Source organism: Protopterus annectens, chromosome 12.part0 (genome assembly GCF_019279795.1).
Source record: "Protopterus annectens isolate FY-2018-M chromosome 12.part0, PAN1.0, whole genome shotgun sequence".
Taxonomy (NCBI): Eukaryota; Metazoa; Chordata; order Ceratodontiformes; family Protopteridae; genus Protopterus; species Protopterus annectens.
The window spans coordinates 32,419,536-32,447,289 of NC_056746.1; positions in this window are offsets into that span (position 1 = coordinate 32,419,536).

Sequence of the window (27,754 nt, forward strand, 5' to 3'; positions counted from 1 at the left end):
TCCATCTACAGATCTAAGTTGCTCTTTAAGCTTCATTTAAGCCATGTGAAATAGCATAGTTTTTATCAAGACCACATTCATTAGCCGAAAAAGTGGAATTCCGGATGTATCTCTGCTATGGTGTAGGACTGTTGCCTTGCTCTCAAAGCTTGGGAACAATTTTTTTTAGGCTTAGTTACCATGGCAAGAGCTCAGCCTATTGCAACATTGCTTTATGTGTTACTGTTAAGTCTGTCTCACTGCCCTCGCTAGCTGAACCAGTTGCCTTTGAAGTGCATTAGATGGCTTTTACTTTATCCTAAAATCTACTCAAAAAGTGAAACTGTAGGCCCTCTGTAGAGGAATTTCACATACAGATTAGTAATACTAATACTAATTACTAAGTGGCAAATTCAAAAAGCAACTAAAAATTAATTTCCAACATGTATGGATATGTACTTCTCAAATAATTACCTGATGTATTTTTCTTCTTCTGTCAGTTAACATGTCTGCCTGGTATCTACCTAAACTGTCTACATATATTACTCTCTCTCCAGTTAGTACCTATGCTATTAAATGCATCTTTGTTGTACTATGCCATGATGTTACTCTGAATTTTTTTATTTTTTTATTTTAGGCATTGCTACATTCCTTTTATATAACTTAACGCTAACTAAATTTCTCACACCTATTGTTACTGCATTCTCAAAATAATGTACTTTTGCCTTGTATATATTCTTATTGTATATTTCTCTCTGTTTTTGTACTAAGTATCTTACAATTTGAATTGTTAGGTTTTTCTTATTTTTAATTACTTTCCTGTAGCTTTTCATCTCAGGTCTCCGCTGAAAAAGAGCTCTCTGGGTCCAGTCAGACTAACCCAGTTAACAAATGTAAAAATAAAAATAAACAATAGAATCCTGAAAATAAAAGGTCTATGTGTGCAGCACAAGCCTCTGAAGGGGCCTTGTCAGGGTTTCTTTAGAAAGTATATTCCCATGGATGTTGATATTGAAGATTTTCTGATCCACAACTGTTTTTATCTTCAGTGAAAGATGTTCACTTCTTTTATATCTCCCATTACATGACTAAAATGATGCATATGATCTGATGTAGTCAATGTCCTTAACAGAGCGAGACAGTTCTCATCTGTCACCATCTCTAAATGATGACCCTAGCCTTTTGTAATATCATATTTTTAACAATGACTGCCAAAAGCTCACTAGAAATTGTTAGATCCTTATGTTGTTCGTAAACTTATCTAGTAGCTTCTTCACTCAGGAATTCTGGCAAAGACAATAATAATAATGTGTGGGTGGTCAAAGGCCCAAAATCAGACACAAATTTTAAATATTAGCATCATTTTGTATCAACATGCATTTTATAAACAAAAACAAGTATGCCTTTATGTCTGACCTTACTGGCTGACTATAATCTGAGTTTTAATGGAAAATCAAACATTTTATGAGGGAGATGGTAAAAATGTAAGGCAAAATTAAGGACATTCTGCAAAACTCTCGACAGCTGAGAGGTATTGTTGTTATTTAATGTTTATGTAATGCCATTTTCCCTTATTTGTGCTTGCATTCTGTCAGAGTTACTCTGATTGTTTGCCCTTTCTCCTGATGCTGGTCTTTCAAGTTACACTTGCATCATTTACCTTTTGTGAAAGAAAATCCTCTGCTAAAAACTTTTGCAGTTTATAACCAAGGCTAAAGTAAAAATAATGCAGTGATATGCATGCTGTAAATCTACTCCCAAGCTTTATACCAGTAAGGTTCAAGTTAAACAAAAGTAAGCATTTAATAGTACAATTTTACATTTTGTGTATTGTATGTATGAAATGTTTTTAAGTTTCCGTGTTTACACATACTTATGTATCCTTTCACAATTTTAAGTAATTTATTTATTTGTTAAATGGTTAAGGCAACTGGTCTTTATTGGATCATTTGCAACATTACATGGGCCACACAAGCAAAAGTAAATATAATTCTTTTAACATTTTACAAAAGCCAGTCACCTATCATGTGTTTGAGATGTAAAAACTATTCAGAGAAATGCACGCAGACAATAGAAGAGTTTGCATATTCCACGCAGACATCAAGCGAAAGTCAGAGGTGAACCCTTCACTCTAGTGCTGTGAGGCAGACTGCTCATTCCTCTCAGAAAATAATACATGTCATTTAGGAGATAGGTGACAGAAGTAATTTCCTTCAGTAGAAGATTGCATAAGTGCATATGTGTGCAATTTTCTTTGAATTATGAGAATATGCACTCATATTAGCAGTGTGACTATCTTCTGGGCCAGCAGATAGTCGGAACAAGATGTTCCTTTGCAATCTACAAAATGATCCCTCAATCTTGATAAAAAGTATTTTCAGTGAGATACCAGTTAGCACTTCATGCCGGTGGTATTTTATCAGCACATACTTAGTGTTCAACATTAATAAGTCAGCATTTTTCAGACATAACTGCACTAGTGAATTCTTTTTAGACCATAATTAAAATGATTACCCTCTTGTGACTTCTGAGCTATCACTTTTTTCTTTCCAGGAAATAGAGATCGTCACTTGTGTTAATCTTTAAAGTTAATATTGTTTAACAGCCAAATGTATCCTTTTGCATTTTTTAATGGAAAAACTATTTTTATTTTAACACTGTAAAAATTCATTATGATCAGTTGTAATGTTTAGCCCTTTTAATAAGAAAATATTAAATGCATTAACTTATCTTCTGCATAAAGTTTGCAGGCCCTCTTCATCAATGAGTTTTTTCCAGTGTCTCTAATTTTCTTGCATACTATTAGGAGAATTAGTGAGCCTCCAAATTGCCTGTAAATGTGTGTGGTATGCATAAGTATATCAGTGTGTGCATCTGCAATTACCACAGCAGATCTAGGCTCTAGGTCCCTTACAACAATATGATAGAGCATCTAGCCACCCATTTATAAGCCACTTAACCTAGAGGCTGACCATGGTAACTAGCTGAGCAAAGAAGACTAGACGTCCCTATCCCTAGCAACAGTCTCCAGTTTTTCATGTAGGATGCCAATACATTCCCAGCCCAACCAAGACATACAATCGCCACGTTCTGTCTTGGGTCTGCCCTGTGGCCTTCTGTCAGTGGTTCTTGCTTGTTATATCTGTTGTAGGAGGCACTCAGGGGAGCTATCTCAGCAGGTGCTCAAACCACCTCTTAGTCCTGAGAAGCAGTGTCTCCACTTCAAGATTCTCCTGAATTGCTAAGGTCCATGAAAAGCAAAAGCCCAACAACCTTGAAAAGCAGCTTAAGTTTTGTGCCCTCTATCTGTCATGTCATCTTTTTAACTCCTACTCAAAGCTCACAGCCGTGAGTCAAGACAAAAGCACACATTCACTTGTAAACCGAGAGCTTCATCCTAGGACTCAGTTCCCATATTACCACGACAGTCTGTATAATGTCTACAATATTGCCATCACTACACCTACATACTGATTTATCTGTTAGTCAAGGATAAGCTCCTGACATGCTTACATTATTCCATGTAAGTTAGCTGCTCCCCTCTTGCCTCCAGAAAACAATCCACTCTTTCCTAAGGAAGAACCATGAATACAGATTAAGAAGCTCTAACTCTCGTCCCAATTATTATACACTAAGCTGTGAGCTGTTCCAGTGCATGCTGGGGAACATAGTCATGTGACAACAAGATGTTAAACATCTGTAGCTAACAAACACACAACTCTCCCAAAACAAGAGCTACACTTTTACATCCTGTCCAGGACAATCATGAACAGGAGGGCAGAAGGGCAGAAGTCAGAAAAGGCACAGTTGTGGTAGAGTACCTGTGTGTCATTTTGGACACTGGTGTAAGACTACATGCTGCAAGGGCTAAACTCTGGACCAGTCCTGGGCTTGATTATCACAGCCTCCATTTCCCTTATGCATGCCTCTGTCAAGTCAGTTTACCACACATTGCTCTCAAGTTACCCTTGAAAAGGGACTATGACTCTACTAGGCTTATGCAATTAGCAAACTGACTTTTGCTGTTATAGTATTAATGTGTTTGACTTAACCCTAAGAATGTGGACACAGCTATTCCTCCTCAGATACAAGTACTGACTGGTATGCAACAGTTGCCAGAGGCCCATATTGTGTCATGAGGCTGGAGGGCGTATGTCCTGGATCTGTGGTCATGAGGCTGGAGGGCGTATGTCCTGGATCTGTGGTCATGAGGCTGGAGGGTGTATGTCCTGGATCTGTAGTCATGAGGCTGGAGGGCATATGTCCTGGATACTTTGATCATGAGGTTGGAGGGCATATGTCCTGGATACTTTGGTCATGAGTTTGCAGGGCGTATGTCCTGGATAATTTGGTTATGAGGCTGGAGGGCATATGTTCTACATATGTTGATCATGAGGCTGGAGGGTGTTTGTCCTGGATACTGTGGTCATGAGGCTGGAGAGCATATGTCCTGGATACTGTGGTCAGCTCAAGTAATGAACAGTTGATTTATCACTACTTGGCATCCAGCCAGAACAGTAGCTGGACAGACCTAGAAAACCTGAACAAGTAGTGTGAGTGTCTTGGGAGGGTCTAACAAACACTTTACAAGAAATGAGTTCAACACCCCCCATCTATGGAAGAGCACATCTCATATCCTAGAATGGTTAAGAAAGATATATTTATAGAAATATTGAAAGCTTGTAACTGGCATGTATTAAAAACTCCCATTGGATGAAACATTTACCTGCCTCACCATATTAAAACAGCCCCAGCCAGACATAAGAGTCATACTCAGCCACACCAAAAAAATCAAATCTAATAAAAAAAAAAACAGTAAACCTCAATCCAAGATATATACATTAAGTACCCTGTACAATTCTGGTCCCTCATTAACAATTTGTTAAATACAGACCACCCAGGCCAACCAACCCATACTACCACCAGCCATTCCAAACCTATTTCTAACCAACTCAACTCACATGTCATACATTTACCTCCCTCATAAATAATCATTCATGCTTACATGGGAGAGGAAATACATTTTTTGATTCAGAGTATTATAGATTTTGTAAACTTTACTTAAGATACCTAGATGCTACTTTTGTTTTATGGAATGGAACAAAGGTGGTTTGGACAATTTTATTTGTTATAAACAAGGCACCACTCCTCAGACAAGTCATTATTATCCATAACTAAAACCTACAAGTATGCTGGTCTGTCCTTGTACTCAAATTATGTCTCCAAAATCTGGAATTCTATCCCTACCAACATCAGACAAAAAAACGACCTATCCAGATTCAAAAGCTTACCAGAACAACACTTTAAAAACCCCTGTCTCTGCTCTTGCACTTCACCAGGGTAGACAACCCTGGCCCTTACACACCTACATTACCTCTATATACCACAGCAAAGCAAATGTTCAGTCTAAATTTCATACTGTCTTCTACCTCTTTGTCCATACTGCCACATCTACTGTTTATATTTAACCCTTGACAAGCTTTTCCTTCCAGAATATTCCATCTCATATTCACTATCTTCTACATCTGCCTCGACTTCTTCTCTAGATCACCAACAAATGTAAACACCACTCACCTTTCTTCACTGATTCTCTGCTTCCTTCTCTTATCACCTGCCTGTTATCACTGCCACACCTCCTGTCTTTTATTTCTCTTACCCATAAATATGCTTAATAAAGTACTCTAAAGACATGCTTCCGGAGCATTTCTCCCCGGGCCTCTGCTGAAAACAGGATCTGTGGAACCTAGTCAGACGTTCCCGGTCAACAAATGTTAAATAAAAAAAAATAAAATAAATAAAAATAAAATTGTAACATATTTTAAACCTCCCTGTATGTACCAATGTGTTTAGTATTAATATGTAATGACTCTATATTTTACTTATTGCAGCTTTTTCTCAAGTATACCTGCCTTTTAGTAATCGTATGTCCATATTATAACTTTAAGCTTCACATTTTTCTCTGTTGCATAAAATTGACTATTTTGCAACTGGAGCTTTTCTCTCTTGGTCTCTTCTAAAAGTGGGCTACTGCAGCCCATTCAGACTATGCTAGTCAACAAAAATCAATACATAAAAATAAATAAATAAGTTGGAGGTATTGACTCTTCAACTTCAAATTTATTTAAGCATTTATTTAGTAAACGCATTGAAGTGAATCACAGAAATTAATTCTATAAAATATAATTGGCCATCAGATGAGAACTTAAAATGAGATCCCTTCTGCTTGAGTGGTAACTCACATAGATGTAAACTATCCCTGTGCAACTATCAAAATGAGTATGGGTTCTTTATTGATAATCACCACTTACAAACATTATTTACATAGTATATATTATTTGAATTATTTACACTTTTGAACAGTACAAAACAATTTCATATTATTAAACACTCCCCCACCTTTTTTCCAAAGCCAAAAAGCATATGTTTTCAAGATTTCTGATAAAATTAATTTCCCATTAAAGTTTACTTCATTAAGTCTGTCAATCCATAATGTTCATAGAATAATAAATATTTTATCAGTTTTTGTCAACTTCTTTTCATTTTTTTTGTTACCGTAATAAGCACATTCAAACATGTTCATGTTTAAGCATTCAGCATTTACAAAACCTTTCAGCATTTTGTTTTTACATATTTCTTTCCATAACTTCTTTACTCTATAACATTTCAAGAACACGTGTTTTGTTGTTTCAAGTTCCTCACAATGAATACATATTCCTTCTTGCTTTCTTTTAGCTTTAACAGGTAGTTTACCTCTTGATAACCTCCACAAAACATCTTTACATTCAGATATTTTCTTACACCACATTAATCTCATTTTAATAGACTTATTCTTCTCTGTCTCTAAATGTTCCCAAGGAAAAATAAAATAATGTTCTTTATTAATATCCAAATAGCATTCTTGCCTATTTCTTTCAAAAATGTTTACATTCGATTTCCATTAAAACAATGTTGGTTAGTACTCCTTTATATCTTCAGTAATATAACTTTTCATAGGTTCATAGGCTCATAGGTAAGTACTAGGCTATTGGCTCAAGGGCCTATATAAGCCTAGCCAAAAAGGTACCCTGGCTTTCACCACCCAAGAAAATTATTTCGCTGTGCCCCTGTTGAGCAGAACCACAGAAGTGTTCCCTGGGGTGAATTTCCTATTTCCCATCCAATCATCAAGATTTTTCTTGAAGAGTGCTAATGAGGAGCTCTGTTTGACATAGATAGGTAGTCTTTTCCAGAGTATGGGAAGTCTCTGGGATAGGAATCTATCCCTCCAACATGTTCTGTTTATTGTGGTGACAAGGTTTAGGTCCCTAGAGCATGTAGTTCGGAGGGATTGGGATTTCTTTAAGTGGAGCATGTCCAACAGCTCTGGGTTTGACATAGCTTTGTATGTTAGCAGAGATCGCCTCTCAGTAGGTGATTTGCGATGGAGTAAAGCTGGAGTTTTTTGAGACGGTCTGCATAGCACATCTGTTTGAGGCCAGTAATCCTCTTTGTGAGGTATTTCTGTCGCCTTTCCAGTTGTTGTAGATGTCTTGTGAGGTACATACCAAAAGGGGCATTGTACTCTATAATGGGTCTAATGAGTGATGAGTAGAGGGGAACAATAACCTCTTTTTTTCTGGATGAGAAACCTTTTGTGATGAGGTGAGTCATGTAGAAGCATTTCCTGACCACTGTGGCAATGTGATTATCAAAGGAGAGAGTACTGTCCACCTGTGTCCTAAGGTCTCTTGTCACACTTTCAGCATTAAGTAAACTACCACTTATGTGGTTGTTCATGGGTACAGAGTTTTTACCAAAGGGGATGACAATACAGTTTTTGGCATTGAGCTTCAGGCCATGGCTTTGACACCAGGCATCTGTCTCAGTGAGGCCCTTTTGTGGTATGTCTACATCGTTAGGAGTTTCTATTATGGCTCCTAGTTTGCAGTCACCTGCAAACTTTGTTAGCCAAAGACCTTCTGTGTTAGCCTGTACTTCAGAGAAGTAGATACCAAACAGGAGAGGACCCAGAACTGAACCCTATGGTACTCCACTTGTCACTGGTCTGAAGTCGGATTTGGAGTCTGCTCCTTTCACAGTGTGGGTTCTGTTTTTGAGCCATTTGGCAACCCATCTTGTGACATAGGGATTTATACCATGTTTAGTGAGCTTATGTATAATTCCAGAGTGGGGGATGGTGTTGAAAACCTTGGCGAGATCTAGATAAGCTGTGTGAACCACCTTACCCTCATCTATGGCTTTGGAGACTGCTTCAAAGAAGACAATCAGGTTTAGGAGGCATGATCTGCCTTTTACAAACCCGAACTGGGTAGGGTCCAGAGTTTGGAGATTACCAATGTCTTTGTTTATGAGTTCCATGATGATACGTTCCATGGCCTTGCAGACCAGGCTCATCAGGCTAATGGGGCGGTAGTTCCCGGGGTCCGTCGTGGCTCCCCCTTTGTGGAGAGGGATAACCATTGTGGAGCGCCATTCAGTGGGCATAAAGCCTGAGGTGAGGCTATGATTGAACATGGTACTTAGGTAGGGTGCCAGTTCATTCTGTAATTCATGTAGAACGCAGCCTGGGATATTGTCAGGTCCCATGGATGCTGTGTTCTTGGCTTTGGAGAGTGTGTTTTTTACCCATGCAGTCATGATTACAGGAACTTTGCATTCTGCCGGTATAGAGATGGGCCCTCTAGGGGGTGAGAGGGGGGTAACGTTAGCACTGAACCTATCTGCCAGGATGTTGGCGATATCAGTTGGTTCTGTATATTTAGTGCCATTGTTCTGTAATTCAGAGCAGATCTGAGTGTTGTCATTGAGAATCTTGGCATAGCTATAGAATGCTTTGTGGTTGTCTTTAGAGTCAGTGGCAATTTTGTTTTCATAACTAGCTTTGGAGGATTTTATGAGGGATCTCAGCTTCTTACTGAGGTTGACAAGGGAGTTCCTCCAGTCATGGGATTTTACTCATTTTTGCAACAGTTTCTTTCTTCTGTTGTAGAGTTTGTTTATGGCAGAGGACCCCCAGATTGGCTTCCTTTTTTTGAAGGATAGCATCTTGGTTCTATTAGGGATAGCATGATCCATGCACTCATGTAAGTGCTTATAAAGTGCATTTGTGTAGGATTCAGCAGTTGTACCTCTTTTGTCTGTCTGCATGGGTGTCATGAAATTTGCCACTTCTGTCTTAAGAAGTGTGAAGTTGGCTTTGGAGAAGTTTTTTTATGGTGGTTTCCCTAATTGGGGGTGGGGGCGGGATGTGGATGTCCAAGGTGATTAGCTTGTGGTCAGATCTGACCAACGAGGAATTGACCTCTGGTGTGGAACACCAGTTGCCCATGTTGGTAATGACCAGGCCTAGGATATTGCTGCCCCTGGTGGGGGTGTGAATAAGTTGATCCAAGGCATTGGAATTTATGAATTCCAGAAAACGTTGAGCAAAAGAGTTGTTACATGAGTAGTTTTCCCAGTTAATGGTGGGGTAGTTGAAATTGCCCATTATTAGGATGTTGGGTTGTACCCTAATACTTTCCAGTGTATCAAGAAATGAGGAGTGGGAATCCTGGGGATTGGTGGGGGATCTGTAGCAAGCTACAATTTGGACTGTAGTCTTGCCCAGAGTTAGTTGCACTTGGATAATCTCAGATGCATTATGCTGTGCAACTAGCCTGGAGGTGTGAATATCCTTAATGAATATGGACACACCTCCACCTTTAGTGCTTCGTTCTGGGTTAGGTGGCCGAAAGGTGTGGTATAAATTATAACCTGGTAATGCAGGGGTGCTATCTGGAGCTTTGAACCATGTCTCTGACACTGCACAGATGTCGATGTTCTCCATTTTAAGGAGTGCCTCAAGTGAGTGCATTTTGAGGTTTAAACTTCTAGCATTGAGTAGCATTACCCTCAGATTTTGCCTTCTTGTACCTGTTATGGTGGTGAATTTGTCATTTGAACCTTGCCTAAAAAAGGCACTATAGCAGTGGCAAGAGCCTTAGCCAGTATCCGGAATCCCAAGGGTGACAGATGCAGGCCATCTCTGGCAAAGCATCGTGGTCCGTTGATCATGTCTTCCCAGGCAGACAAATTCTGGATCCCCTTAGAATGACACCAGAAGCTTAGCCAATTGTTGAAGTCAATCATTTTGTCCTTGTACTGTGGTATCATTCTGAGTGATGGTAGGATGCTACTCAGGGCTAGGGTCATACCTGCCTGGGCTACAAGATCGGAGAGCTCCTCCATGTCTCTTTTCATGTAGTCCAGGGAGGTACGTCTCAGGTCATTCACACCGACATGGAAAATGACAGTGTCATATTTGTACTTGTTGTGGAGTGACCTGAGTGCATGCATTATGTGGTGGATCCTGGCACCTGACAGGCAGCTGACAGTAACTTTCTCCTTGTTTAGCCTGGTGAGTGGGACATCAGTGTGCCTGACTATAGAGTCACCTATGACTAGAGTGTTGGGTACGTTATGCCTTATGGGCTGTGGTTGAGTGGCACACTGAGTTTGTGGGCTATGTGTCATTTGGGTTGTATTGGGGGGTGGAGTTAGCTTGCATTTCTGCTTTGGATGTCCCTGATGCTTGGGCAGGTTTTTATTGAGAGCCTCCGTGAATGTAGGTGTGTGTTTTGTGTTTCTATGTGTGTGTTTTGGTGGTGTAGGTTTTGAGGGACGATGCGATGAGTTTGGTGTGGTGCAAGTGTTTACCTTCTCCTCTTGACTGTCTAGTCCAGTCTTGGGTGAAGAGAGCTTTGCTTCCAGGTTGGCTATATAAGTGCATCTCTCACAGGTTGTAGTGTTGGGTGGTAGGAGGAGAGGGTTGTCTGTGTACATGAGGCAATTGCTGCATTGCCCCAAGATGTCCAGATTCATCAGGTAGACAGGAGAAATTACCAGGAGCTGACCCTTAGACATGCCTGGATAGGTGCTTATTTATTAAGTACTAAAAACTGCTTTCCACTAGACAAGTGAGGAAAGTTGAGTGCTGTAGTAATTTGTAGCTTATTTAGTGCTTACAATGAGTTCTGAACAAGTGCTGAGCTCAAAGAAACAGATTTGAGTGCTGAAACTAGAAAACTGGCTAGTTTTAAGAAACAAAATTAAGCTAGAAGGCTTCCCTCCAACACAGAAAGGCGTGGGGGCTAAGAAGCCTACAAACAGTCTGGACCACTTACAGGAAAGGCAGGAAAGAAGCTTACAAATTTGTTTTTCTTTCACAGATGCTCTCTTTGTACACAGTAGGAGTGCCTGAAATCAGAATATGATTTCACTGCACTCAGTTGAGTGAGAAAATGAGATGGGCCCAGAAGGAGTATCCAAACACAAATTTACAAGAGGGGCAGGCAGTTTCAAAGCCACCAAGATTAACACCAAAACAAAAACAGGGAGGGTAGGTGGGGAACTAACTGACAAAACAGAGCCAAAACTTCCAGTTCAGTTAATATTCAATGCAACACAAATAAATCAATTAAAATGCTGTATTATTTGAAAAAAGTGCAGATAAAAGGTACTTAAATCCTCTTATATGTCCAGTTGAATACAGCTATATCTTAGCCGCCCAAAGCTGAGGTTTTAAGCAGAAAATATTTCAAAATGTACCACTTAAATAGGTAGTAACAGGATATCAATGAATGAGACTACCCCCAACTGCAATTACTGTCTATGCAGCAATTCTAACAGGCAATAAAATTTAGCAAACACTAACAAATGTACTCTTTCAAATTCCTACTGTCTTTTTATAATGTACTAAGGCTCTATACAAATTCAAGGAAGCTGCATGAACAATTTGGTTAATTAACCCTAATCCCCTTCTTCTTCTTTTACATACAAAATCCCCTTCTAACTAGATTTAATCTTGATCTCCATATAAATTACATTACAATAGACAAAACCAAACTCTTACTCTTTCTCGCCAAAACTGTTACTCATATCAAATCTACTTTTCAAATAAAATCACTAAATCACACTCTCATAGTTGCTGACTCTAGTACAAAACTCCTTAGTGTAACCATTGATCAGCTAAAATTTGACCTCCATATAAATAACTGTATCAGGAAAACCCATCAAAAACTAGGACTTCTCTACAGAAATAAAAAAATTCCTAACCCCTGAATCTAGAACTACAATCACACATTCTTATCTTCTGCCATGCCTACATATATACTGCTCCCGAATACTCACAAATCTTAACTCCACCTTACCTAACCAATTCGAATCAGCCTATCACAAAATAACCATTTGCTGCACAACAAACCTACAAATCTCACCACTGTATCTCTCTCTGACATCTAAACTGGCTCAGACTACCACACCTCCTACTCCTCTCTCAGCTCCAAATTATAAACTCCATTATTTATTCACCATCCTACTGTCCAGCACTGGGCACCATAATCTCCCACTATGTCCCATCCAAACTACTCAGGGGCTCCACCCAAGTCCTTTTACAAATTTACAAGCCCAAGTCTAAAATAGGAGCCATTACATACAGCTACCATCCCTCTATTGCTTGGAACAAACTCCCACAAGAGGTTAGATCACTTTCACATCCTAAAGTATTCAAACTAGCCACTAAAGAGTACTTAAAAAGTCACTGGATGTGTACCTGTTCTCAGCCTCCTTGAATATGCCTTCACTAAATAACAAACCTAACTTTCTCTATCTTACCATCATTTCTACTCCTCTATACCGAAACATTTACAACTTAAACTAGTCTACTTCATCATTTTTTACCTAACACTATCTTCGTTCCTTCTGCTGCAGTATTCTTCATAACATTTTTATAGATAATTGTAACTGCATATATATGATAACTGTTCTACAAGTTTTATTATGAATGATTATAATGTTAACTGTGTTTGTAGCGGTTATATATTTTTTGTAACTATGTTTTGAAGCTTTTCTCCCTGGGCCTCTGCTGAAAAAGGGTTTTTGCTCAGTCAGACAATCCTGGTTAACAAATGTAAGATAAAATAAAATAAATAATAAACAATTAGATGGAATCATATAAATACTTGCTAAATAAACTAACTTGCCTAAAAGAATAGAATTTATCAAGTAAACTTCTCCTTGGATAACAATTTATATGGCTTCTAAAATGTACATATATCTCTTAATTCCTGGAAAATTTTCTCCCATTGTTTGTTCTTATGGGTAATTCTAAAATGACGAATCTCAGGAAATGAATTCTATTCTTATACCTCTATATATTACTGATAAGTATAATTTATTACTACTTAAATTACTATTGATTTTAAAGAAAAACTCCAGAATCTTAGGAATGTGTTTTGTTTAAAAAATCCATAGAAATTTTAATTTTATCACTAACATATATTTTCCAACTTTATATAGTTAACCAATTACTTTTCTCCAAACAATATCTTGCAAGAAGATAATCTGCAGTATGTACTTTATTACCATTTAAGAATTGATGCCAAAAAATAAATCAGTATCATTAAGATCTGACATTTTACTTATATTAAATGTCTCTAAACATCCAGTAGTATTAGGTTTAGGGAATAGTAAAAACAGTAATTCTTTAACTATATAATTAGAATTAACAAATCTTTTAAAAGTCAGAATAATGGAGCCTATAAATAGGGAAAAAAATGAACATTTCCCTATAGTTCATACACAAATCTTTCAAAATCCAATAAAATGTATTAATTCCAAATAAGAAATGTGAAAACACAACATATCTATTATTAGTAAATAATCTTTCATGAATAGATTTCCAATTAGATTAATATGAAGAGTTCAACCATAATGATATTATATTAAGAATTGTAGATTTGGCATATAATTCAATATTGTGAACCTATACCACCTTCGTACCAATGTTTTATGTATGAATCAAAAGGTATTTTTGGTTTATTAGTGAACCATAGAAAATTAAAAAGAATAGAGTTTCGTTTCTTAATTTTTTTAGAGGGAAGAATGATTAATGACTGCATATAAAATAGGATTTTGGCAAAATTACCATTTTTATCAAAGTGAGACAGTCTTCTATTGTCAAAAAAGACTTATTCCAGTTAGATGTTGACTTGATAACTATGGCTATTCAATTATTAGAATTTGTGAATATCAAATCTTTTACAGTAGACTTAATAGAAACCCCAAGGTAATTAATTTCTGAATCATCCCAATAAAAAATCTTATTTTCTCTTCCTTTTCCATATAAATTCCAAGATCCCAATACATATCTCTTTATCTACAATATCTATCTTTAGCCATTCATTTAATACCGCCACAAAAAACACTTGTTGCCAATTTCTCATATCATTGTTCACATGATATTCAATACCATCCAGTGCTGTAGCTTTATCCAAATTTGGATCTTTCAATATTTCATTTAGCTCTTTCACATTTATATTTCCTCCAAATTATCATTATGTTCTTTACTTAGTTTCTAACTATCCTTTTCTGTGTCACTTTCACCTCTTTCTTTACAAAAGTATGTTCTATATACTTTTTAATCACCTCAATAATTCTGTCATGTAGTTATTTTTTTCTACTTCATTATTCTTTAATTCGTATATTAATCTTTTATTTTATTTTACTAATTTATTCAAGTAAGGTGCCACCTCTTCTTTTCTTCCTTGTAGAAATATCTTTGTTTGTACAACAGTCGCCTAATATTCTCCTGATTCATATCATATATTTCCTTTTCTTTTTCATAAAACTGTTTTATTCCTCAATATTCCTTTAAACACTTCTTGACTCAGGTGCTTATATTTTAATTTCTAAAGCTTTTTGTTTTTCAGATTGACAGTTCAAAAACACTTTTTATATTTTTCCTTGAAACTTATCCACCAACTTTTTCAATTTTCATAAAATATCCTCATACCTATATGATCTTTACATAGCTTATTAATCTCTTTCCTATCTTCTTTATTTAAGTCCTTTTCATTAACCCTCTTGACACATTTTTCTATTCTTATGTATTCTTCTTTATTGTGTACCTGTATTTATATAGCTACATGATCTGTGAAGCCTATCATTTTTAGCTGTTTTTGCAAAATTTTTAAACTATCAGATACTAAAAAACAATCAATTTTAGTTTTAGTTTCACTTCTTCTGTAAATCCAACGTTATTATCACATATGCATAGCTTTCCATTTTTCATTATCACATGAATAATTTTAGCATCACTACTTTTTTCTTTCCTATTCTTAAACTGAAAATGAAATCACCTACTAATATTCTATGCTTATTAGCCCCTACATCATTTACAATTTGTTTACCCATTATTTCTTTGTAACATATGCATATATTGCAATAACTCTGCCATGTGTTTTACATCTTAAATCTATTACTGTTATTCTTCCCAATTCTACTATTGTAAAATCTACGATATTAATGTTTTCTTGGTATAGTACTCCTATTCCTGAGCATGTATGTTTTCTTATATTCCATATAATGTTTCCAACACATAATACTTCAGTTTGTAACCTTTCATCTTCTGTCAAGTTTCAGGTGTCTTCTAATATAATTATGTGTGTATCAAGTGAAGCACACTGTTCTAAAATACTTAATCTTCTTTTAATATTATTCATACTATTAACATTTAAAGGTGAGATCTTCAGCTTTAAAAATCAATTATTATCCCCCTCTCCCATTCTTTACCTTTTTTTTTACAACGTTCTTTTCCTGTCTTTTACCTTTTTCCTATAGAATTTCCCCCCCTACTTGTTTACACCTTCCTCTTCACTTGTATGAAGCAGCTCTTCTTCCCCTTCCCGTTCCCCATCTTTTCCCCCCATTATTATATTTTTTATTTCTTTCCTGTGTGCTAACCTGTCTTTCTTGTTCCTTTTCTATATTTTATCTATATTGTATACCGGCTCCTGTGAATATTCTTTTCCTGTAACTTCTCCATTTTCTTCACAATCCACCCAGGCTTTGTCCAGTTTTTCCACATTTTTTTACATTTTGTGTCAAATGTTCTTGCTTCATGACCTGTTCTGCCACAAATTAAACAATTTCACTTATCACAAACATTAATCACTGATTATTTTTCCACAGAAAAAAACATGTTTTGACTGCCCTCTATATTTAACAAATCCTTTGTTACCTTTCACATTAATCCCACTCGGAATATAAATGACATTTTCATTTTCCATTTTCCAAATAATGCCACATTCCTAGCCCCCAGTCCATAAACCTTGGTCATCATATAGTTTTGTTGTGTCCATAACATCTTTACATATTGTCTTTAAATATGCTTTCAATTCCTCTTGTTTGACTTCTGCTCTAAATGTATTTCACAGCGTGTTTTAATGTTTTCACTTAATCATTCATTTAGAATTATTCTTATGTAATCTATTTGTTTTTCTATGAAATGCCTGCACCACATGCTCACTCCAAGGATTGCAGTTCGTTTTTTGTTCATACCATTCAAAATATTCTTCATATACTGTCCTGTTTCAAAGAATATATCACAGTACATTTATTTATGAATAAGAATAAAGGCTCTTACCGCCTCGAGTGAAACACCCAGTCCTAGACGTCATACCTGTCATGTCGTTTCTCTTATCGCTTAACCTTATGAGGAAGTTCTTCTTCACTTCCTTCACTTCCTTGACTCGTCTCTCTTTTTCTGTCACTATCTGTTATACGATTTCCTTCTCACCATCCCTTTTGCACAACTTCCTTTCCTTGCATCTTCTCCGTAATTTCACCCCATGAAGCTGCCATTTCACTCGCTGCTTCACTCTAGTTCATCATTTCCTTTAGATCTTCCCTGAAGCAGCAACTTCGAATCATGTAAAGGTTCATTCCCCTTTACTTTATAACTGTGTTCTGCTTCTCCATTCCTGACCTGCTGCTCACTTTCATCAAACTCCACAACTGACTCACTTTGATCCACTTTGAACTCCTTTACCTGCAGTATCTCTTCTTTTCCTCTGATACCAGCAACCACCTCCAAATTGTGATCAGTCATACTTTCTTCCTGTTTCTCCAAGCCACCTATGCACCTGGAACAGAAACAGGAAGTTGGATGCACCAGCAACAATGGCATCTCTATACAAGCAGGGGAACTTCCCTGATGCCTTGGCCAAATTTCCCCTTGTCTCCCCTGAAAAGAACCTAGTCAACAAAGGCTGAATAAATAAATAAATAAATAAAATAAAAAAAAATAAAATACGCTATAAAACTGTAAAATTATTCAGAACAAAACTCTGTGAATAAAGGCAGCATGGTCACTTTCACAGAATCTATATTGTATACAATTTCATGCCACGCATTTACCAATATTAAAAAAATAGTGTTACTTCATTGTCCAAAGGGGCAAAAATGCAGGTCATACAAGAGCATTAGAAAAACCCTGCAGCATAAAATCCAGAAAAACAATAATACAGCAAAGCAAGAAAATCACGCGCTACCCAGAAATGGTACAACAAATGAACTGGGCAACCTGCATTTGTCCAAAGAATTGACAACTGCATGGCAGAGTCTTAAAAATGGTCAAAATGCTGCCAGTATGCTTATAACTGGAAGACTGTGACTCATACATCCAGTTCCTGTCACCCTTATAGAGGTAACAAAATAGCAGAAAAAATTGGGGCAAAAAATTCACTCAAATGAAAACCTTGGAAAAAGCAACAGCAGCAGCAAACATGGAAACTGTGTTACAAAATTGTTACAAAGTAATAATGCTGAGAGTTAAAGTAATAATGATGAAAGTTAAAGTAATAACGCTGTAATAACGCTGAGAGTTAAAGTAATAACGCTGACAGTTACCCGCGAATGACTTAAGGCACATCAGAAATAAAATAAAAAACAGAATGAAACATGCAGACTGAATTGATGTAGCTAAGGTTAACCAAAGCAGCTGTTCTCAGCCAGGGTGAAGAAACAATGAACTTCACAGGTAAATTATTTTGGGGAGGTGAAAGTAAAACTTTGAGAAATTACTGAATCTATTGGCAATGCCCTTTCCATTGGAGGCATTGACAAAAGCAAATGGTGAGATTGGATTCCTTTGTACAAAATGCCTTTACTCTGATTAAACAACTTCAAAGTTCTGCAGGAACAAGGCAAGATACCATGCTTCAGTGAAGCAGCAATCACATACCTCAGCTCCCTGAGAAAGCGTATGCCAGAGTGCTAGAATGAAGATTCTACCTGACAGATGGTTTTCTGATTTTGGAGGAACATACAGATTCTTTCCAGACTGTGGAACAGTAAAACACTGACTCACTTTTCTACTCTTGGGGTGACAGTTGAAGTTTGTCAGTCCTGTCTACATGTGTTTTCTGTACCTGGAGATGGCATATCACTAAGTAACCCACAAAGTCCTGTGGGGGATAATAAAGTAGACATTTAAAAAATGAAAGAGTGGATGACTAATTCATTACGAAGCATGTTATTATAACACAGACTTCTCTGGATTTTTGTACCACTTACAGATTGTTGCTGTCTGGTATAGAAATGAATCAGAATATTGGATGTGATGGGGAGGAATTATGCCCCTTCCTTTCTGGATCTTTTCTTATCTCTCCCTGGCACACTTTGCCTCTCCTGTGGTTTAACTACATGCTTCTGATGACCATTTTTATGCTCATCATTTATGTAAATTGCATACCAAAAACAGTGAGCCAAAAAACCTAAAGAAACACAAAAAAACTTTTTTGCAGGAGGTGCAATCCCCCGACATCCCCCAAAATTATATATACCAATGCCATAATTGCATCACTATGAAGAAAAGGGAATCCTCCCCAAAAAAAAGCACACTGACAGCTTGCACAATACAATACATTGTGGTGAAACTCAATGCAACATTAAATTCTCACACTTCATCCACTCAGCCGCTGGTACAGAGAAAATGAATTGTATACTTCTATCCTATTGTATAATTTAATCACATTTAGTGAGGACATAGGTACATATGTAGTTACTCTGGCACTTGTAGTTTCCTTAACATGGTATTCTGACTTTATTATTCTAATTACATATTTTTGATTTTAATTTTAAGAGCATATCTGAATTGTTTTGTGCCACTGGTATTTATTAGTTTAACTTCATACAAACTAATTAATTTGTTAAAATGATTGCAAAGAACAGAAACAGACAGAAGCCTAAGCTTGAAAAAATTAGCTTAAGGCATACTGTTCTTTCTGTTAACTTACTTGAAACATAAACTGCAAAAGCTTTAAAACTATTTCCTAGAAGTATGATTTTAAGTAACCAAACCAGCTTTTAGTCAAAGTCAGATCTGATATTACAGATAATGCAGAAGACATACTTTGCTGACCTGTAAATGAATGAAATCATTCTGTGCTGTCTCTGTTTTGGAGCAGTCATGCAAGCAACTGCTTGCACTGCAGACATGCAATATGTGGACATTTGAAAGCTGAAAATCTATCTTGCCATCTGTAAAAAATGGTGGCAAATGTACAGGGGAGTTAGTTCAAGACGTATCTAATTGTTAGGAGTTACTGAGGATCTTTGGACATTTGGAAGATTGTCTGGAAGATAGTTTCAACCACAACACCCTCACAGATGCACTTGTTACACTGCAGAGAAAAAACTGATAGCTGATACTAGAATTAATAAAACTACAAAAACCTATAAGTAGATCCATACAAACACAAGCAACACATTAACCTTAATGTCAGGCCGTCTTAAAATCTCCATTTTCAGTCTTCTTCTATTTTTTTTTTTTTTTTTTTTTTTTTTTGCATTTATTAAGCCCAAAGCAATTACTTTCTCAGAAGCCATTAATACTTCCAGTCAGAAAGACTGAATGACACAGAGAAAAGAACATGTATTTTTAAAGTCTGCCTGAAGCTATGAAGATTTGTTTCGCATCCCTTACACATTTGTGTGTGGGTGTTGTCCTGTGCTAGCCATACATAATGTTATAATGGAATTCCTTGAAAAGCAAAGTATGCTAAGATCATGTTTTAAGCAGTTGGTACAGTGTAGCATTTGACAGCAGGAAAGCTATTGAGCAGAAGTCTGTCAACAGATAGTGAACAATTACAATTAACTATATTTCTGATGAGTTTGGTAATCTGAAACACAACTATTTCTGCTGTTATGAAATGGCATAACATAGCTAGTTTTTAGATTTGCAGTTTGTGGGACCATGCAGGAGCCTAGCTCAAGTCTTCAGTCGCCTCTAGGTATGCTCTATATAAGTGACATTTAAAGTCACATAGTAGGCAAAGGGGGGAGTCAAACCACTGGCACTACACCTCACAGTTCCACCCTGCTTCACTCTCTGCATCCTCTGCACCAGCTGTCAGGTACTACAGTTCACAGGCTGCACCTTCTGTATCAGCTGTCATCAGTCTTAACCCTCTCTACCAGCTGTCAGGAACTAAGGCTCACAGCCTTAACCCTCTGTACCAGCTATCAGGAACTACAGCTCACAGCCTGCAGCCTCTGTACCAGTTGTCAGGAACTACAACTCACAGCTTTAACCCTCTGTACCAGCTGTCAGCAACTACAGCTTATAGCCTTAACCATCTGTACCAGCTGTCAGGAACTACAGCTAACAGGCTGCACCCTCTGTACCAGCTGTCAGGAACTACAGCTCACAGCCTTAATCCTCTGTATCAGCTGTAAGCAACTACAGCATACAGCCTGCACCATCTGCACCAGCTGTCAGGAACTACAGCTCACAGGCTGCACCCTCTGCACCAGCTAACAGGAACTACAGCTCACGGCCTTAACCCTCTGTACCAGCTGTCAGGAACTACAGCTCACAGGCTGCACCCTCTGCACCAGCTAACAGGAACTACAGCTCACGGCCTTAACCCTCTGTACCAGCTGTCAGGAACTGCAGCTCACAGGCTGCACCCTCTGCACCAGCTAACAGGAACTACAGCTCACGGCCTTAACCATCTGTACCAGCTGTCAGGAACTACAGCTCACAGGCTGCACCCTCTGCACCAGCTAACAGGAACTACAGCTCACAGCCTTAACCATCTGTACCAGCTGTCAGGAACTACAGCTAACAGGCTGCACCCTCTGTACCAGCTGTCAGGAACTACAGCTCACAGCCTTAATCCTCTGTATCAGCTGTAAGCAACTACAGCATACAGCCTGCACCATCTGCACCAGCTGTCAGGAACTACAGCTCACAGGCTGCACCCTCTGCACCAGCTAACAGGAACTACAGCTCATGGCCTTAACCCTCTGTACCAGCTGTCAGGAACTACAGCTCACAGGCTGCACCCTCTGCACCAGCTAACAGGAACTACAGCTCACGGCCTTAACCCTCTGTACCAGCTGTCATGAACTACAGCTCACAGCTTGAATCCTCTGTACCAGCTGTCAGGAACTACAGCTCAGAGCTTTAACCCTCTGTATCAGCTGTAAGCAACTACAGCATACAGCCTGCACCATCTGCACCAGCTGTCAGGAACTACAGCTCACGGCTTGGACCCTCTCTACCACCTGTCAGGAGCTATAGCTGACAGGATGCACCCTCTGTACCAACTGTGAGGAACTACACTTCACACCCAGCACCCTCTGCACCAGTTCTCAGAAACTACAGCTCACAGCCTGTACCCTCTGTACCAGCTGTCAGGAGCTACAGCTCCAAGGATGCACTGTTTGTAACAGCTGTCAGGAACTGCAGCTCACAGCTTTAATCCTCTGTACCAGCTGTCAGGAACTACAGTTCAGAGCTTTAACCCTCTGTATCAGCTGTCAGGAAGTACCGCTCACATCCTGCCCTCTGTACCAGCTGTTAGACATGTAAAGGATAGTTAAGCAGCTTAACATCTTTATTATCATTATTGTTATATAAGGTTTGACCTGGTATTAAAAATAACTCATCTGTAACTTTCTTTATCATCATTCATGATTTCCTGCAGCAAAGTAAAAAGGACCCACTATTTATTTCCTATTTAAATCTAAAAATATTTCTCAAACTATTTGTCTCAATGAAGATGGCATAGGGGCAAACAGTGAATTGTATATTTTATGTGATTTGCCCCTTTAGTCACTCATTGCCTGCAGGTTTATGTGGTATGAGACTCTCTTGCCGAGGTCAGTAAAGTATAATTACACACACCTGCAGCTGTACTGTTCCACTGTTCTACAGAGATATTTGCTATAGGAATGTTTATTGTGTGAGAAACAGTGTTACTTAATCAGACCAGTGAATATTCTAATTCATACCCAATTAAGTATTGCTTGTAGCTGTAGCATAGGAAAATCATGGTAAATACTGTAAATTTTCCCAATAAAGTGTTACTACTGCCCACGTAGTTGGAGAAGAAGAATTTAAAGAGAGGAAAGTATAACACACTAGAAGTTGTTTGAATCAGTGCCTGCAGTTGCCCACAGCTCATCATGCCTAGTTGTTACAAACTTGTCAGGCAAGTGAAACCTAAGCAGCATAATTTTGCAGGAAGGTCAAGCCACAATATCACAAAGCCTGCAAGTTTGTCAATTTGTACAGAAGAAGCTTTAAATACATCACGAAATGCACTTTTGTGTCTTACAATCAGCACCAAACTAAGTCAATTAAAAAATGCTGGCATCGCCTTGGACACTATTGAAGTATAATTTGGATGATTGGATGGGTAACCAGAAATTCATCCTGGGGGTTCCACCTGTGCCCATTTTAAACAGGGCAATAGGTGCTGATTTTAGTGTCTTGTAGGTTCATAGGTGTTTACTAGGCTAATGACCACAAGGGCCTTTTTAAGCCTAGCCGTGCATGCCAAATTTCTGACAAGTTCTGATACCCTTCATAAGTGTAAGCAGGAGATTGGAAGATGAAAAATTGACAGGTTGCCTGTGTCCATCAGAGACATAGGTGCCAGATCAAGGATGACTTTCCTGTTCACCATCCAATTGTCCAAGTTGCACCTGAATTAGGTTAGGGAGGAACTCTGCTTCACATGGATGGGCGACCTGTTCCAGAGATGGGGTAATCTCTGGGATACATGCCTGTGTCTCCAGTAGGTCCTATTTATATCACAGGCAAGATTTAAGTCTTTATAATGGGTAATTCTGGTGCTGTTTGTTTTGTGGATATGCAGGAGGTCCATCAGAGTGGAGTCTGGCAATGCCCTGTATGTCAGGCATACATGTCCCCTCAAAAGCCTGTAGGAGACAGAATATAGGGATAGATCCTTGAAGCGGTCTGCATAGGACATTTTGCTTAAGTCCTGTACTCTTCTAGTGAGGAACCTCTGTGGACGTTTCAATTGTTGGATATGCCTGGTTAGGTACATACCTAAGGGGGCATTGTACTCAATGATAGGTCTGATGAATGCTGAATACAGTGGAACAATGACTTCTTTGGACTTAGATGCCATACCTTTGTTTAAAAGTTGCACAGCATAGAATATTTCCTCACTACTGTAGAAACATGATGGTCAAAGGCTAGATTACTATCTATGTGTATCCCCAAGTCCCTGACTACTGGGTCAACTGTAAGGGGCATGTTGTCAATATGATAGTTACTAGGGGTGGATGACTTCCTGAAGGATCCTATTATGAATTTCTTGGCATTTAGTTTTAGTTCATAGCTCTGACACCAGTTGTTTGTCTGTGTCAGCCCCTCCTGGAAAACATTTGTGTCAGTGGGAGATTCAATGACAGCTCCTAATTTGCAATCATCTACAAATTTAGTCAGCCAGGGAACCAATCACCATTGGGAACATGGGTTGAACTTGGCTTTTGGGCCATTAGCCTAGTAACCTACATGATCCTCTGATCCTACAGTCTCTCAGAGATTAATGATTTACACCACTGCAATTATTAATAAAATGTATAAATAAGCAACATGATGTATTGTGTTTAAGTACTGCCATATTATGAAGGTGCAAAATGCATCATGTTAGTGAGAAAGATAGATGGAAAAACAAAATCAGAACGTATACTAGTCCCCATCTCTCCATTTTAGGGTATAAATAAATGAAAAACACTTTGAGTGATACTTGACAGATCAATATACTGTTAAAACATTTTTTTTTTCATTTTATGAGTGTTTTACTTTAAAGAGAAACACAAACACACTTTCTTCATTGCATTGTTTTTTCTTTGATTGTTTATGTATACATTCTGGATATTTGAAATTTAGATACTTCAGTTGTTTTGAACTAAAGATCACCTTTTTGTGTTTTACTGCATGCCAACACATAAAAAGCAATACTTTGCCCATCAGATCCTCAGGACACATCAACAGCTCCCCAATTATACTATTAGCAGAATTTCAAACTCAGTACAGTGACTGGAATTTTGTTTTATTAAATGTGTAGAAAAACTGTCAGCCATGATAGGAAGCAGGCATACCTGACATGACAGCTACAAATATATAAACATTTCCAGAGCAGCAGTCAGACCTCCAAGTTGTGGATGCACAGAAACCATTAATAAAGCTGTGAAGAAGTTGTACAGACACTGCTGCATTTATAACACCACTGATTTACAAAGGGACAAGAAAAAACTAATACCAGGCAGCTACACCTTTCATCTTTAGAAAATCAGCAAAAAGGCATGTGGATGTTAATAGCTGCACAGTAACTTTTCTCCAGTCACAGGGTGAGGACTTCTTCTGCTTTGTGTAAGAAAGACCAGCCTGCAGACATTGGTCAAAGGAGCCTACATCATTCAGATGTAGGAGATGTACAGTCTGCACTATCCAAGAGCTGTCTGAAGTGGACCATCACCTGAAAATGCCATCTACACTGAAGGAAAAGACATAGTTTGGTGATACTTCTCCTCACTTCTTCGCTACACTACAATAAATCTTATTAGCAGTTCCATAATTTTCTCTGAATCGACTAATATCCCACCTCTTAATTACAATATTAACATCGCTGCCCTAGCAAGTTCTTTTTCTCACTTGCATTTCTTTGAATTTGTAATCAATAGTCACAAGCTGCATTATCTATTTAACAAATCTACTAATACACTTCTTCTACTGCTTAATGTTCAACATCTACTGAGAACTCCGGTCCGCTAATGATTGGGAGTCGATTTTTATGGTGCCGAGTAGCCAGCCCAATGCCCAACCTTCAGCAAAGGCACACCCATTCACGCATGTCTTTTGGAGGCCACTCGACTGCGGAGAGGACGTACAGACTCCACAAAGAAGGAGAATCGAATGGGAGAACCTCTTGCTGTGAGGCAACAAAGCTACCATTGCACCACCGCAGCTTCCATTTTTTTCTATGGTAATAATTGCCTTTATTTTGTATGAATGTAATCTAATTAGGAAATGTATGTGCTGGGAAAGATGTGTAGCAGGTAAGGGTGATAAAGGACAGTGAGGGAAACATACTCACAAGTGAGGAGAGTGTGTTGAGCAGATGGAAAGAGTACTTTGAGGGGCTGATGAATGAAGAGAATGAGAGAGAGAGAAGGTTGGATGATGTGGGGATAGTGAATCAGGAAGTGAAACAGGTTAGCAAGGAGGAAGTAAGGACAGCTATGAAGAGGATGAAGAATGGAAAGGCTGTTAGCCCAGATGACATACCAATGGAAGCATGGAGGTGCTTAGGAGAAATGGCAGTGGAATTTTTTACCAGATTGTTTAATGACATTTTGGAAAGTCAGAGGATGTCTGAAGAGTGGAGAAAAAGTGTTTTGGTACCTATCTTTAAGAATAAGGGTGATGTGCAGAGCTGCAGTAACTACAGAGGGACAAAATTGATCAGTCACATCTTGAAGTTATTGGAAAGAGTAGTGGAAGCTAGGTTAAGAAGGGAGGTGATGATTAGTGATCAGCAGTATGGTTTCATGCCAGGAAAGAGCACTACAGATGCAATGTTTGCTCTGAGAGTGTTGATGGAGAAGTACAGAGAAGGTCAGAAGGAGTTGCATTGTGTCTTTGTGGACTTAGAGAAAGCATATGACAGGGTGCCTAGAGAGGAGTTGTGGTATTGTATGAGGAAGTTGGGAGTGGCAGACAAGTATGCAAGAGTGGTACAGGATATTTACGAGGGTAGTGTGACATTGGTGAGGACTGCGGTGGGAGTGACAGATACGTTTAAGGTGGAGGTGGGATTAAATCAAGGATCAGCTCTGAGCCATTTCTTATTTGCAGTGGTGATGGACAGGTTGACAAATGAGATCAGACACAAGACCCTGTGGACTATGATGTTTTCAGATGACATTGTGATCTGTAGTGAGAGTAGGGACCAGGTTGAGGAGACCATGGAGAGGTGGAGATATGCTTTAGAGAGGAGAGGAATGAAGGTTAGCAGGACTAAAACAGAATATATGTGTGTAAATGAGAGGGAGGGTAGAGGAATGATGAGGATGCAGGGAGTAGAGGTGGTAAAGGTGGATGAGTTTAAGTACTTGGGATCAACAGTTCAGAGTAATGGTGACTATGGAAGAGAGGTGAAGAAGACAGTACAGGCAGGGTGGAATGGGTGGAGAAGAGTGTCAGGAGTGATTTGTGACAGACGGGTACCAGTAAGAGTGAAAGGGAAGGTCTACAAGAGGGTAGTGAGACCAGCTATGTTATATGGGTTGGAGATGTTGGCATTGACAAAAAGGCTGGAGTCAGAGCTGGATGCGGCAGAATTAAAGATGTTAAGATATGCACTGGGTGTGACTAAGATGGACGGGATTAGGAATCAGTATATTAGAGGGTCAGCTCAGGTTGGACAGTTTGGAGACAAAGCCAGAGAGGCAAGATTACGTTTGTTTGGACATGTGCTGAGGAGGGATGCTAAGTATATTGGGGAAAAGATGCTAAGGATGAAGCTACCAGGTAACAGGAAAAGAGGAAGGCCTAAGATAAGGTTTATGGATGTGGTGAGAGAGGACATGCAGGTAGTTGGTGTGAAGAGCATGATGCAGAGGACAGGAAGAAATGGAAACAGATGATCTTCTGTGGCGACCCCTAACGGAAATAGCTGAAAGATGATGATGATGATGATGATGAAGATGATGTGTAATTGTTAAATGTATACTACTGAATGTTGTTTGAAATGCTTGCAATATGGTGGAGCTTTTCACTTTTTTTTTATTAAACCCAGTCAAACAGACCCAGTAAACAAAACCAAAATAAAAAAAAGTATACTATCACAGTTAAGGTTGTCTAAAATATGCATTAAAAATGGACAAAGCAAGGACCACCATAGCTGATGTGCTTAGCCCTGCTTTCAGCATGCTTAACTCATAGGCATTTAGAATGCAACTTGCAGACAGGTATTTTAATTCCCATAGAGGCAGCCTAATGTCACATGTTTTACTCTATACATGAAACCCCAGGCATGGCTATGATAAAGCAGGTATTTATACTGATAGATGTACGTTAAGATATATCATCAGTGGCTCTTCACCAATATGTTATGGAATAAGGTATCTGAATGGCCCAAAGAGTTGAAAAAGAACTTTAGAAAGGGCAGCCATGTCATCTGTGCAATGAAAAATTCCCTAAAATAGTCACTGATGTCTATTTGTTTTATTTTAGCCATTAGCATGTTGACATCTTCTCACGTGAATGCTAATGGAAAACAAATTATCATCACAGCAGACTGTTTACACACTGAACCTAGTCTGTTTATAATTACTTCATGACTGATAAGGTCAAAGGCCTTAACAAGGCCAATATAAGCTGTATGTATATTTACCTTCATATCCAGGGTGGCTATAACCTCTTCAGAAAAGTAACCAAATTTAGTAGGCATGACTCTCCTTTAACAAATCTATATTAGTTCATATCTAGAAGTAGGACCACCCATGTCCCTCTGAATAAATTCCATAATTATCCATAACTTTCACTGGTGTAAACAATTGTCAGTAGTTCCTGGTATCATATCTAGATTCTTCTTGTGGATAGGGATCATTATGGCAACCTGCC